Below are 13132 nucleotides of genomic sequence, written 5' to 3' on the forward strand. Positions count from 1 at the left end.
GTAGCCACAAGGCCATGGCTACTGCCCCATTATATGGCTGCAGCTTTAGGCTCAACAAGAAAGATAGCACAAAAACTGCTGCAAGAAGGAAAACTTCCTTTTATGATAGGAACTTTAAATAAAACACAACCCAACATATGTCCGTTTCATGTTTATTAGCAATTAATAGGTTATCTTGGATGCAATTTTTATCCTATTTAAATCAGTGACAGTTCTCTTTGTGGTTTTTTTTAAAAATGGATCAGAATGGCACCCCTTTTCATTAACTGTTTATTTAGGGAAAATAAACAAAGAGACATAGTGCCCCGTCATAAATGGTTGACACAAAATTTAAGCAGCTGAATGGAATACAATATAGGCAACAGACCATTTATTTTTATTGTCAGTAGAAAATCAAGATTTTCTTTTGCTGCCCAACAACAGATGGGAAAATAGGAGTCTTATATCTAAAGTTTCTCTTATATGTGAATAAAATGATATGGGCACATTAAAAGATGGAGAAACATATGGGCACATTAAAGGATGGAGATGTTTAAGTATATAATATACAACTTACAGCAAGGGAGAAGCTATGGAACTGGGATTTGAAGTTTACAGCATGTTATACGTTGAAAGAAAACTATATGAAAATGATGAATCATTGGTAGTTAACTCCCAGTAAACTAGCTAAAACGTACAAAGCAAGGTCAAATACATGCTGGAAATGTGAGGAAAAGGAAGGCACCTTTTATCATATGTGGTGGACATGTAAAATACTAAAAGAATTCTGTGAGATGATATACAGTGAATTTTCAAAAATGTTTAAAATAACTTTTTCTTAAAAAACCCAAAACTTTTCTTTTATGAATTCTAGGTGCCGAAATTCCAACGGATCAGAAAAAAACTATTTATGCACGCAACCGCTGCTGCTCAGATGTTACTAGCCCAGAGATGGAAAGAAGATAAAGCTCCTACCAGAAAAGAATGGCAGATTAAGTTGATGGATTATGCCAAAATGGCAAAAATGACTGGAAGAATCAGAAATCAGAAAGAGCAAAATTTTAATAGGGAGTGGGGTAAATATATAATTTACCTTAAAAACTATTGTAAACAATTAAATTTATTAGTAGGATTGGAATAACTCTTGAAGTTTAATATTGAACTTCCATAGTCACTTATGGACTCACTGTTAAAACCATGTTTATGGAAGACAATCTTACTCAGCTACGAGTGATTGCTAAAGAAGGAGGAGGAGGAGGAGGAGGAGCAGGAGGGGCATTTAATAGATTTGGATTAATACAAGATGCAGGAGCAAAGCATTATACAAGGACCCACAAAGGGGATGAGGAAGTCCAGGAGACTCTTCAGAATTCTCTTTTTATGTTGGTTGTTTGATAACTGTTCATAAATTTCAAAATCTGAAAAAAGCTAAAAAAAAATTTAAGAGACTTGTTTAAGGTTTGTCAAACTATCCCTCTGCCATCAGCTCCTGTTTAAACCTCAGTGGTACCTTCTAGTCTGGGTTGAACCAAACCAGGGTTGGGGAACCCACGGCCCTCCAAATGATGTGGGACTACAGTTCCCATCATCCCTAGCTAACAGGACCAGTGGTCAGGGATGATGGGAGCTGGAGTCTAACAGTTTCCCCACCCCAGAATTAGACAATGGCAGCTGGTCCGGGGCTGGTAAACCACAAAATGGCTGCAAAACAGCTGGGAGGAGCTGTGATAGACAGGCCTATAGCTGGGGTGATGGGCTGGGTCCTTTTTCCACCCTTCAGTTTCCTCTACCCCACCTGCTTCCTCTCAAGCCAGGGATCTTGCTGCCTCGCAGGGGGAAAGGTGGGCTGCAAGGAACCACAGTGGGGAAGCACACCTCTTTCCTCTTGCCACTTCTCTGCTGAAAATGACAACATACCCCAATAGTTCAGATCCACTGATCTAACTCTGCTGCCGCACATCCAGATTGACTCCCTTTCTTGCAGAGAAAGCCACTTGTAACTGAACCACGCCTGATGCACAGAACCAAAAAGGAGCAAACTTAAGCATGTAAATAAGATTCACTTCTGATTTAACATGCAAATAGTACACCTCTTGTTGCAAGAGAGTGGTATTTTGAGGGAGAGTTGGGTTCAAGCAATGTTCCTTGTCTCTCAACATGCAGGCCTGTGCATATGATTCTTTATGAGGATGTTTGTTGCTCCTGTGTTTTCATGTAAACTAACCTGACATATGGTTTCCTAGAACGGCAGAGTTGGAAAGGACCCCAAGGGTCATCTAGTCCCAGCCCCCTGCAATGCAGGATTGGACCCTTTCACCTCTACAGCACCACTGATAGTCTAATTTTTAAAGAACTGTCGTGGCATGGCACAAAATCGCCAGATGTTTTTCTTGGGGGTGAGGCTTGTCTCAAAATAAAAATTGGGCCCCCTTGGAATCTGGCCCAGAACCTGGGCATGTCAAAGTAGTTTGAATAAAAACTATTTCATTTCACAGAGGACAATGGAACCAAACTGGAATAAATTCAAGTATTTTGGTTTCCCACGCTCGCTAGCTCCTTCCTGGTTTTAACACAAGTCATTCCTCTTCCAATTGCTTTATCCCCTGCCCTCCTTTCAGTGGCCATGGAGAACACAGCAGAAAAAATAATAATGATAATTGCAAACAGAAAATCATCTCTGACCATACATAAACAAGCAAAAAAAGCACATGACCCATACTGGACTTTGCAAGGACTTTTGGGGGGGGGGCATGTGTTATAACAAATATGAACATTTTATTTCATAAACTGCCCCCACAAGAGAACTGGAAGGTTTCTAGAAAAGGGGGATGTGCTTTGTTTTGGTTTGAGGCTTGGTGTGTGGTTCTTTTTGCAAAAGATTAAGGTGCAAAAGCAGTAGTGACAAGCTATGCAGGGGAGATGATATAAAAGCTACTTACACTTTTTGGTGTGAAATAATCCCTCTGGATTCTGCCAGCTGGAAAATAATTAGCCCATTTCTTAACGGCACTGTTGCTTCTGTCTGCTCTCTCTACGGACGCAAGAAAACACAGGTATGAGAGGAGGGAGGGGAAAATGCTGCCACTGGTGTTCTGCCGCTGCAGCTAAACTCTGCTAGCCTCTGATAAGCAATTGGCAGGTTAAGGATGCTGAGGACGGCAAGCAGATAAACAGGTACCTTGGCTTTCAAGAGGCAAAGGATGCTCCTGCGGCTGCTACCCTTCTTCTTGTGTAACAGCGAGAGCCGCTCAGTCTCTGTACCGCTGACATGCTACCAGCCAGCATTTCAGAAAAGGCGTCTGGGAGGTCCTAGTGCCAGGGTCTGCAATGTCGCCTTGTTGCAACCCGACTCCTGGCATGTTAGAGAAAAAGGGATCAAGGGTAGAGAAAAAGGGATCAAGGGCTTAAGTCGAAAGAAGGCTGACAATTCAAGACCAGCCTTGCAACTCTACAATCCTATGGTTCTACTAAGCAAAAGAAGCACCTTTCTTTCTTTAAAAGAACAAAACTCAATGTTTGCTCTAGTGCTGAAGAAGACAAGGGTATGTCCAAAGAAAAATGGTTTTCAAGGATCACAAAAGCTGCAGCCTTAGTAGACTAGCTGCAGAGTACTTTTGGGGAAGCATGCAAGGATTGTGGTCAAATTTTCTTGGAATAATGGGGTGTTGTAGTTGCACAGAATAGAGCCTCACATTGTTTTATCCCCCCCACCAAGGCACATCAGACATAGGGAAACTCTGTCTCTCCAGATGTTGGAGTCCAACTTATTGCTGCAAGGCAGGGGTGGGGCTCCTGCTGGAGACCTATGGTTCTTGTTTGTGTACAAATCCCATCAGCTCCAGCCAGCCTGGCCAGTGGTCAGGGATGATGGTAGCCATAGTACACCAATATCTGAAGGCCCACAGGTTCCCATCCTTGGGCTACACAGAGACAAACTTTCCCTTTCTTTTTCAAGAAAATTGAGTGTTGGAGATGGGGAACATATACACACTCTGATCTAACAGAAGGAAACACATAATAATAAACAACACATGTGCTATAAATTTGCTTGGGCAAAGGACCAGTTGAGGTTGAGAGAATCAGAGCAAAAGCTGGATTCAGGCCTCCCTCTTGTTAGTGGCACCTGATCAAGATGAAGTTTTGAGAAACAACAGTGTTTCATTGCTGTTGCTGTCTGCAAAAAGACACATTGAAATAGTTGGTCATAAGAATAAAAGAAAATTACAATAGTTTGGAGATGGTATTTAACATCAGTCAGATTAAATAAATGCTTTTGAATTATGGTGCTGGAGGAGACTCTGCAAGAAGATCAAACCTATCCATTCTGAAGGAAATCAGCCCTGGGTGCTCACTGGAAGGACAGATCCTGAAGCTGAGACTCCAATACTTTGGCCACCTCATGAGAAGAGAAGACTCCTTGGAAAAGACCCTGATGTTTGGAAAGATGGAGAACACAAGGAGAAGGGGATGACAGAGGACAAGATGGTTGGATAGTGTTCTCAAAGCTACCAGCATGAGTTTGACCAAACTGCGGGAGGCAGTGGAAGACAGAAGTGCCTGGCGTGCTCTGGTCCATGGGGTCACGAAGAGTTGGACACGACTAAATGACTAAACAACAACAACAACAGATTAAATAAAATAAACAAGGAATATTCGGTGTTATGTTGGAGGGCATGCCAGGAAACCGGGAACTATGTTCACATGTGGTGGGGGTGTAAATACGTACAATTTTTTGGTAAAGGATGTTTTAGGAGATAACAGAAATCACTGGGTTAAAGCTGACGAAAGCCCAGAAGTAGCATTATTATCAATTTACGATGGGGGAGAAGGTTTGCAGGCTATGAAGGGCTTGCTCACAAATTTATTGACAGCTGCACGAGTTATTATAGCTAGGAAGTGAAAGGGGCAAGAGGAATATAAAATGGAAGAATGGTATATAAATAGGTGTGGGATATAGCCATTAATGATAAATTAACATGTGCCATTAAGGTAAGACAGGGAATTTGCAGGAGAAATGATTTTGAGGAGATATGGAAGGTGTTTGTAGAATTTGTACTGTTAAAATGGAAAGGGGGTCAAACCATCTTAAGAGGTGTTGAAATTTTGGGAGGTTGGATAGTTACAATGGAATGGTCTCGGTGGTGGGGTGCACATTTTTATTCTTATTTATTTATGACTATTACTTGTTTTCCTAAAAAAATAAAGTAATAATAATAATAATATCAATAATAAAGAAACAGTTGGTCATTGCTCTGGGGAAACAGGTAGTTTTGCCTTCTCCCCTCTCTATTTTTGAAGGGCTGCATGAGCACTCGTATGGATAGGCAACATTCTTAGAAATGCACAACTCTGTTAAAAACAGCTCCAAAACTGCTCAAATACATGTGTTTATTTTCTCTCCAATAAGCACTTCAGATTGTCACACCAAAACGTACACATGTCTATTTAGGGAGCAACAAGTTTGTTCAGCTGGCTACAAAAATTGGCTAAATCTGAGAAAGAAAAGAGTTTGACAATAATAACCACAAACGTTTCAGACTCTATCTCCAAGCCTGAAAGGCTATAATCCATACATGCTCCAGCATAATAAAAGGCCTCTTCTCATTTATTAAAACCATTGTTGTTTTTTTAAATCACAGAATTGCATCCATCTTCCCTACTTCCCATTATGTTTCCAATGTCTGCTACATATTTGTTGTTTCTCTGTGGTGTATCAGTCCCTTAAGGCTGATGTTTTGGAATAATTTCTCTTTATTGCTGCAGGCAGACAAGACCCACCCCTGCCACACACAATATTTCTCCTGACTAGACTTACTGCATCCTGACTTTTCTATGCGCTTTTAGAAATGACAGCTTGCATGATTAGTTTTACTCTTTTATTAGTGTTCAACTATTTTAAAACGAGCCTGTTGTTAGTGTGCTGTTTATGAAAGTTTGTGTCAATTAACATCTATTCACACATTTTTAATAAGTAGCCTACTTCTTTTTGATACAATGGCACCTACCCCCCTTCTTTTTGACTTATTTATATTATTTACAAAAACAGATGTCTTTCCAGTCCTGTTTCTGAATCTTGTACTCTTAACATGCAGCAAAAATTGCTCCATCTTTCAGCAAATGCAACATTCTGTGATATCCTCAGGGTAGGTGGGTTCCCACAAGGCAAGACACAGCGATAACAGCAAGAACCTTTATTCAACTACATAACTGGGAAACAGGGACAAGGAACTGCTTATATACGTTCCTGAAAGCCTGTGCCACTCCCACTCCCAACGTGATTGGCTGTCTAAACTTCCAAGCTGCGAATCACGACTCAGAGTTCAAGGGCCAATGGCAGAGGCCCAAATCCTGAAATGTTCTATGATTGGACATCATGTATCGAATCAGAACACAGGAGCTCAGAAGCCTTAGTCCAGACTCAATCTCAGGCAAACACAAACCACTAAATACGTAACAACCTCCCTTCTCTCTTTTGAACTAGTTCAGCTAATTTACCCATATCAGCCAAATCCATACAATTTATTAACCACTCCCACTTCTCTTGGAGCTTGTTGACACTTCCATTTTCTAGCCCACCAGCTTAGCAGCTACCAGCAGCACATATCCTAATGGCTTCAGATTCTTAACCAATTCATTCTCAATGACATTAAACAGAATCAACACTGGGGTAAGTCTCAGAGTAACCCTTATTAGATCAGAGACAGCCTGTACTATTTGCCTGCAATAATTAGTTACGATTGGACATTTCCACCATATATGGAGCAAACGTGCATTTCCTGCTGGGCATTTCCAGCATGTAAAATCTGTTCTGTTCAGAACTGCAGGCTTTAAGTACTGCCTCAACATTCATTATATCACACTCCCCTAATTGACAAACTTAGCAACTCAGCCAGACTTCACATCTTTTTCTATCATTGATCTGAGATAGTCCATCTCAGATAACATTTAGTTTTGATTTATCAAATTCCAGACCCTGAAAGGGGTGTCATGGTTGCATGCAAGAAGCACAGGATTGTGCGTAAGCTGCACAATTCATAACAGTTGTCTCCTGCAGCCTCGCTGTTGACTCTTTATTTGGATATACAGAAGCACCTGCAGGAACTACTGAACTCTGGGAGTTGTAGTTTTTAAAATGAAACATCACACATGCCTCCATTTCTCTCCCAAATCATGTTGTAAGGCTGTCTTGCGTTCTCTCTCTCTCTCTCTCTCTGTGTGTGTGTGTGTGTGTGTGTGTGTTCTAGATAACAGAAGAGCCTGAACTTATTAAAACTGCCCAGCTTCTGGGCAACTTAATTTAGAAAGTGCATTTTATTCTTGTGCTTGCATGCAGCTTCCTGGATTCAATGGATATAGCTGGAGTGGGTCTGTGAGGGCAGCTGAACTAAAACGACCACTGCTGCAACTTGGGCTTTGCACAAACTTCTCCCCCTCCGCATACACTCCCCCTATCTTCTTGGAAATTCAAGCCAGCAAGTTGCTGACAGAAAATGACTAGCTGTAGAACGGGTTGTAATAACTTCCACTGTAGTGTTTTAAAGCACTTTTTAATAGACCCGAGGCTCAAATTACACATAGATGTGTTTTTTCTTTTTCTTTAGGGGAATGCAGTCACAGGGAGTGGAGAAGTTGATTAAGGCAGTGGCATTAGGAGAGCAGGCGCTTAGCAATTTCCTCCCCCCCTCCCTAAACATGCCTCAAAATTGCCATTGGGGGTCAATTTGACTATGAAAAATCACAGGTACAAACTGATTTCTCAGTAGTGGGGAGTGAGGGAGGCAACAGGAATTGCAAAATGACTTTCATGGTTAATCGCCTCCCTCCATTAACATTATAGTGGTACCTCAGATTACATACGCTTCAGGTTACATACGCTTCAGGTTTCAGACTCCGCTAACCCAGAAACAGTGCTTCAGGTTAAGAACTTTGCTTCAGGATGAGAACAGAAATCATGCTCCAGCGGCGCGGCAGCAGCAGGAGGCCCCATTAGCTAAAGTGGTGCTTCAGGTTAAGAAGTTTCAGGTTAAGAACGGACCTCTGGAACAAATTAAGTACTTAACCTGAGGTACCACTGTACTGTTAAAATCAAAGTCACACAATCCTTTTTTTTTTTTTTTAAGGAAGATTAGATATGAATACTTAGCTATGCTGCATTAGTCTTAGGCTAATGTCTTCCCCCACCCTGCATCCCCACCTCAAAATATGAGTATTATACACAATAAATTGCTGCTGTGGACCACTCTTTTTCTCAGTCACACAGGCAAACACAACTCTCTCTAATACGGCCATCAGAATAAGATCCACTATTTGACTATTGATTCGAAACCCTAAAATGTATTTTATACAATTGACTTTTTATTTCTATTCTTTGTATATCGTATCGTTGTTTTATTGCTCTGGCCGATAGCTGACGCAAATAAAGATTCATTCCTTCCTTCATTCATTCTCTAATACGGTGTAATAATGATAGATGTATTTTCATTTACACCGGCAGGGCTTTTTTTTTTTAAAAAAAAGGATAACACATTTTTTCAAGGAAACAAAGACTGTTTAATACTAATTTGTATAGAGATATTATTTTTCTCTAGATTATGGCTAAATGGCAATGTTAACAATATTGATTTGTCTTAATATTTAAACCAACATGCTTCCCCCCCCCCTTTTAAATGTATTTTTGCAAATTTATTATATGTTTTTGTAGTTATATATTAACAACGGGACCGTGATTTTGATGATGGTGAAGACGACAGTGAGGATGATTTCGTTATTTCATTTCTGAGTCACTTCCCATGAGACAGTTTAAAGCAACAGAACATACATAAAATCAATTAAATCCAGCATAATTGGATTTGTCTTCACCCAGGCCTTTGGTTGAGTGGATGCCTTTCCTCCTCCTACACGACAGCAATGAAAATTACTTCTGAGTAGGCATGCATAGGATTGCACTGCCATGCTAATATTAATGGCTTTGCTACTAAGTTTACTAATAACATTGTTCTGTTACTCGTCAAAAATAACAATAACAACAACCACACTTTCCACAGCAAATAAAAAGCAAACCAATGCAAAAATCCAGGATTTTTAAGAAATCCAGAAATAAAAAGACCTGTGTTAGAAAGAGTGTAAATTCCTGCCCCTGTTTCTGCCTTGTGTTTGGGCGGTGAGACACTCGCACTGGTGCCCAAACACAGCTACCTTAAAATCATTAATTTTTGCACTGTTTTCCTGTCAAAGATTGGAATCAAAATAAATCTAATCTCCAGATTCTGGATAATATTCAACTATATTTTTATTCATAATAATAGACCCACTGAAATGAGTGAACATGACTAAGTTAGGCCCGTTAATTTAAATGGGTCTTCTCTGAGTTAAACAGCTGAAAACCACCTTCGGTCTTAACTTTTTAAGTTAACCAGCAAAGCCGCCTTTTTCTACAGCAGCACATCGGCTGCTGCAAATCCATTCAGAAGCAGTAAAGTAAAAGCCCTACACTTGTGGTGAGGTCAGGGGAGTAAAACCAAAACCACTTGCCTTTTACGTAGGTCAGAGCTTTCCAGACTTTTCATGTCGGTGGCACACTTTTTAGACATGCTAATAATAATAATAATAATAATAATAATAATAATAATAATAATTTTTTATTATTATCATTTCGCGACACAGTGATTCAGTTTTGCACCATTTCGCCACGCAGTAATTCAGTCTTACTAGCAAACTGGAGGTTAAACTAACCCCTTTGGGGAGCGTTCGTGCAACACACCTACACACTGCAGCCGACACACTAATGTGTGGCGACACACAGTTTGGAAAGCTCTGATGTAGGTGGGTCATCATAGTAAAAAGGACCCCTGGGTGGTTAAGTCCAGTCAAAGGTGACTATGGGTTTGCGGAGCTCATCTCGCTTTCAGGCCAAGGGAGCCGGCGTTTCTCCACAGACAACTTTCTGAGTCATGTGGCCAGCATGACTGAACTGCTTCTGGCACAACGGGACTCCATGACAGAAACCAGAGCGCATGGAAACGCCGTTTACCTTCCCTCCGCAGCAGTACCTGTTTATCTACTTGCTCTGGCATGCCTTCGAACTGCTAGGTTGGCAGAAGCTGGGACAAAGCAACAAGAGCTCACCCCATCGTGGGGATTCGAACCACCAACCTTCTGATCGGCAAGCCCAAGAGGCTCAGTGGTTTAGACCACAGTGCTACCCACATCCCTTAGTAGCGCAGGAGTGAAGAACTTGTCATCCTCTAACTGCCATTGAACCACAACTCCCACCATCCCTGACCATCATCCATGCTGGCTGGTGCTGAGGGAAGCTGTAGTTCACCCATGTCTGTAGCGCCACAGATTCCCCATCCCTGTGTGTGAGCATTTCGTTCATGGAAAACTGAGGGAACTCTGTCCCAAAAACTAGCCTGAAGTAAATAAAACCTAATAAGCAGCAACACAAAGCAAGTGGTCTTCATCAAGTCCCTTCTGTCACAGAAGGATCACCTTAGAATGGGCATCTCCTTGTCAGCATATGCAGCCGGGTCTCTAAGCAAATCACAGGCTGCTCAACGGCCATCTTGTGCATCCAAAGTGGTTCAAAAAGCCAACTGCCCTAACCTTCTTGGAATGGAATTTATTCAAATGAGCCTGGCAGGGACTGCGCTGGCATTTATCCTTATATCTCTTGAAGTGCAGAAGGAAACATCGTGTTCTGCAAAGCACCCAACCTTTCCCTCATTGCTCTGGGTTAACAGACAAGGGTCATAATCTTAACATGTCAACTCAACCTGCTGAAAAATGCCTCCACATTAGCGAAGCATCACAGTGGTCTGCAGCATTTAAATCACTAGAGGTATTTTCCTGGTAAACCCAGAGAAATTGACACAACGTGCATAATTCCGGGTTGTGCCCATCCAAATTCTGGCAACTGTTTTCTGTACTGATTGAAGTTCATCCCTAATATTGGGAAATGATCTATAATGAAATGAAGAAGATGTTTAAAATAACCTTTGTTAAAAAACCAGAAGCTTTCCTACTAGGTATTACAGGAGTGTAGTTACCAAAATCACAAAATAACTTATTTATGTATGCAACTATGGCCGCACGGACATTATTAGCACAGCATTGGAAAGAAGTAGCTGTCCCAGCTAAAGAAGATTGGCAAGTTAAATTAATGGAATATGCTGAAATGGCAAAATTGAGAATGAAACTAAGAGGAAGAGACGACAACGAATTTAAGGATGAATTGAAGATGTTTATTGCATATATACAGAAGCATTGTACACAGGTTAATACATTAGCAGGGTTTTAAAACTACTAGTAATTTGTTATGAATGGACAATGGTTTTCAAATTTAATAATGGACATGCAGTATGTTGATAAATAATAGAACCAAGGAAGGGACTAGAGCAAGCACCCCCAAACTCGGCCCTCCAGATGTTTTGGGACTACAATTCCCATCATCCCTGACCACTGGTCCTGCTAGCTAGGGATGATGGGAACTGTAGTCCCAAAACATCTGGAGGGCCGAGTTTGGGGATGCCTGGACTAGAGGGAAGTCAATTTGTTTTGTTTTTGTTTTTGTATTGTTATTGTTATTTTTGGAAAAATTAATAAAATATTATATATCTAAAAGAAGCTCATCCCCTCCAACATTTATCCAATGAAAATAGGGACTTCCATTATTATTATTATTATTATTATTATTATTATTATTATTATTATACCTGCTGAGAGCCTGAGGGCCCTGTCACTACCTCTCTCCACCTGGCCCAGGGTGAGACCCAACAGGTTTATAAGGACTGCTGCCCAGCAGAGAGCACTGCTTCTTCTTTTAAATTGCTTTTTAAAAAATTTAAAATCTGTTTTTAGCTGGGTTGATTGACAACCTATGCCCTTTAAAAATGTGTTGGGGGTTGTTGTTGGGTGGTTGTTGTTCTGATTATGTCTTTTGTGGTTTTTTATTCTAATTTTATCCTGTGAACTGCCCTGAGACCTCTGGGTCCAGGACAGTATATTATTATATTATATTATATTATTATATATTATTATATTATAATATATTATTATATATTATTATATTATATTATATTATATTATATTATATTATATTATATTATACTATACTATACTATACTATACTATACTATACTATACTATATTATATTATATTATATTATATTATATTATATTATATTATATTATATTATATTAATTTCTCCCACCCATCTGACCGGGTTGTCCCAGCCACTCTGGGCAGTTTCCAAATATATAGAAACATAACAATAAATTAAACATTTCCTATTACGATGGCTTGAGGGTCGGATAGCTCCATACCCCTCCAACATTTCTCAGATGAAAATAGTGACATCCTAAGGGGGGGGGGGATTCCAGGATCAAACCAGAAACCAAGATGGTTTATGTAAATCCAGTACTGTCCCTGGAAAATAGGGACACCTGGAGGGTCTGGAAGCTTCTGAGTCATCTGCCAGAACAACTTTGTATATAGCACATTGCTACAGGTGGTTTCTGGAGTATGGACCACTTTGGGGCCAAACTATCCATGTCCAGAAATGGCCACAGGTACTGAACCAGCACACCCTGTACCAGAACCCAGGATTCAAGAAGCATCTACATCCAGTTTATTGGCCCTCACCTAGCCCAGTACCAACTCTAGGCACCAGTTTAGCGCCTCCACAGCCTCATCTAATCCAGGTGATAAGAAGCAGTGGTAGAACACATGCTTTGAATGCAGAAGGTCCTAGGTTCAATCCCTGCCAACTCCAGGTGGGGCTGAGACCCCTGGTTGAAACTCTGGAGAGCCGCTGAAAGTCAATGTAGACAGTGCTAAGCTAGATGGAGGTATGGCTCTGACCTGGTGCACTTTATTTAATCCACCATGTGCTTGTTATACTTTTATGTATGCTGCCCAGGGGCTTCAGTTATTAAGAGATCTGATAGTAATATGCTTGTTTGCATATTTATTATTACAGTCATACCTCGGGTTGAATGTGCTTCGGGATAAGCGTGTTTGAGTTGCGCTCCGCGGCAACCCGGAAGTAACGGAGTACGATACTTCCGGGTTTCGCTGCTTGCGCATGCGCAGATGCTCAAAATGACGTCACGTGCATGCACAGAAGCGCCAAAACGTGACCCGCGCATACGC

At 40.8% G+C, this 13132-nt stretch overlaps 1 protein-coding gene across 3 annotated transcripts in view; it reads right to left on the minus strand.

Moving 5' to 3' along the window:
- RAB27B (RAB27B, member RAS oncogene family) overlaps positions 1 to 10581 on the minus strand; it is a 111640-nt gene extending 101059 nt beyond the window's left edge. For 2 of the 3 annotated variants that reach the window (XM_081881708.1, XM_081881710.1), the window contains exons 1-2: positions 10471 to 10581; positions 2919 to 3010 (exon numbers count right to left, since the gene is read on the minus strand). The gene's annotated coding sequence lies outside the window, so the exon portion shown is untranslated. Of the gene's footprint in view, positions 1 to 2918; positions 3011 to 3157; positions 3306 to 10470 lie in introns of those variants that run through there. The other variant, XM_081881709.1, reaches the window with a different exon arrangement.
- Between the last annotated feature and the right edge of the window lie 2551 nt (positions 10582 to 13132).

This window comes from Podarcis erhardii, assembly GCF_964252035.2.
Source record: "Podarcis erhardii genome assembly, chromosome: 11".
Taxonomy (NCBI): Eukaryota; Metazoa; Chordata; class Lepidosauria; order Squamata; family Lacertidae; genus Podarcis; species Podarcis erhardii.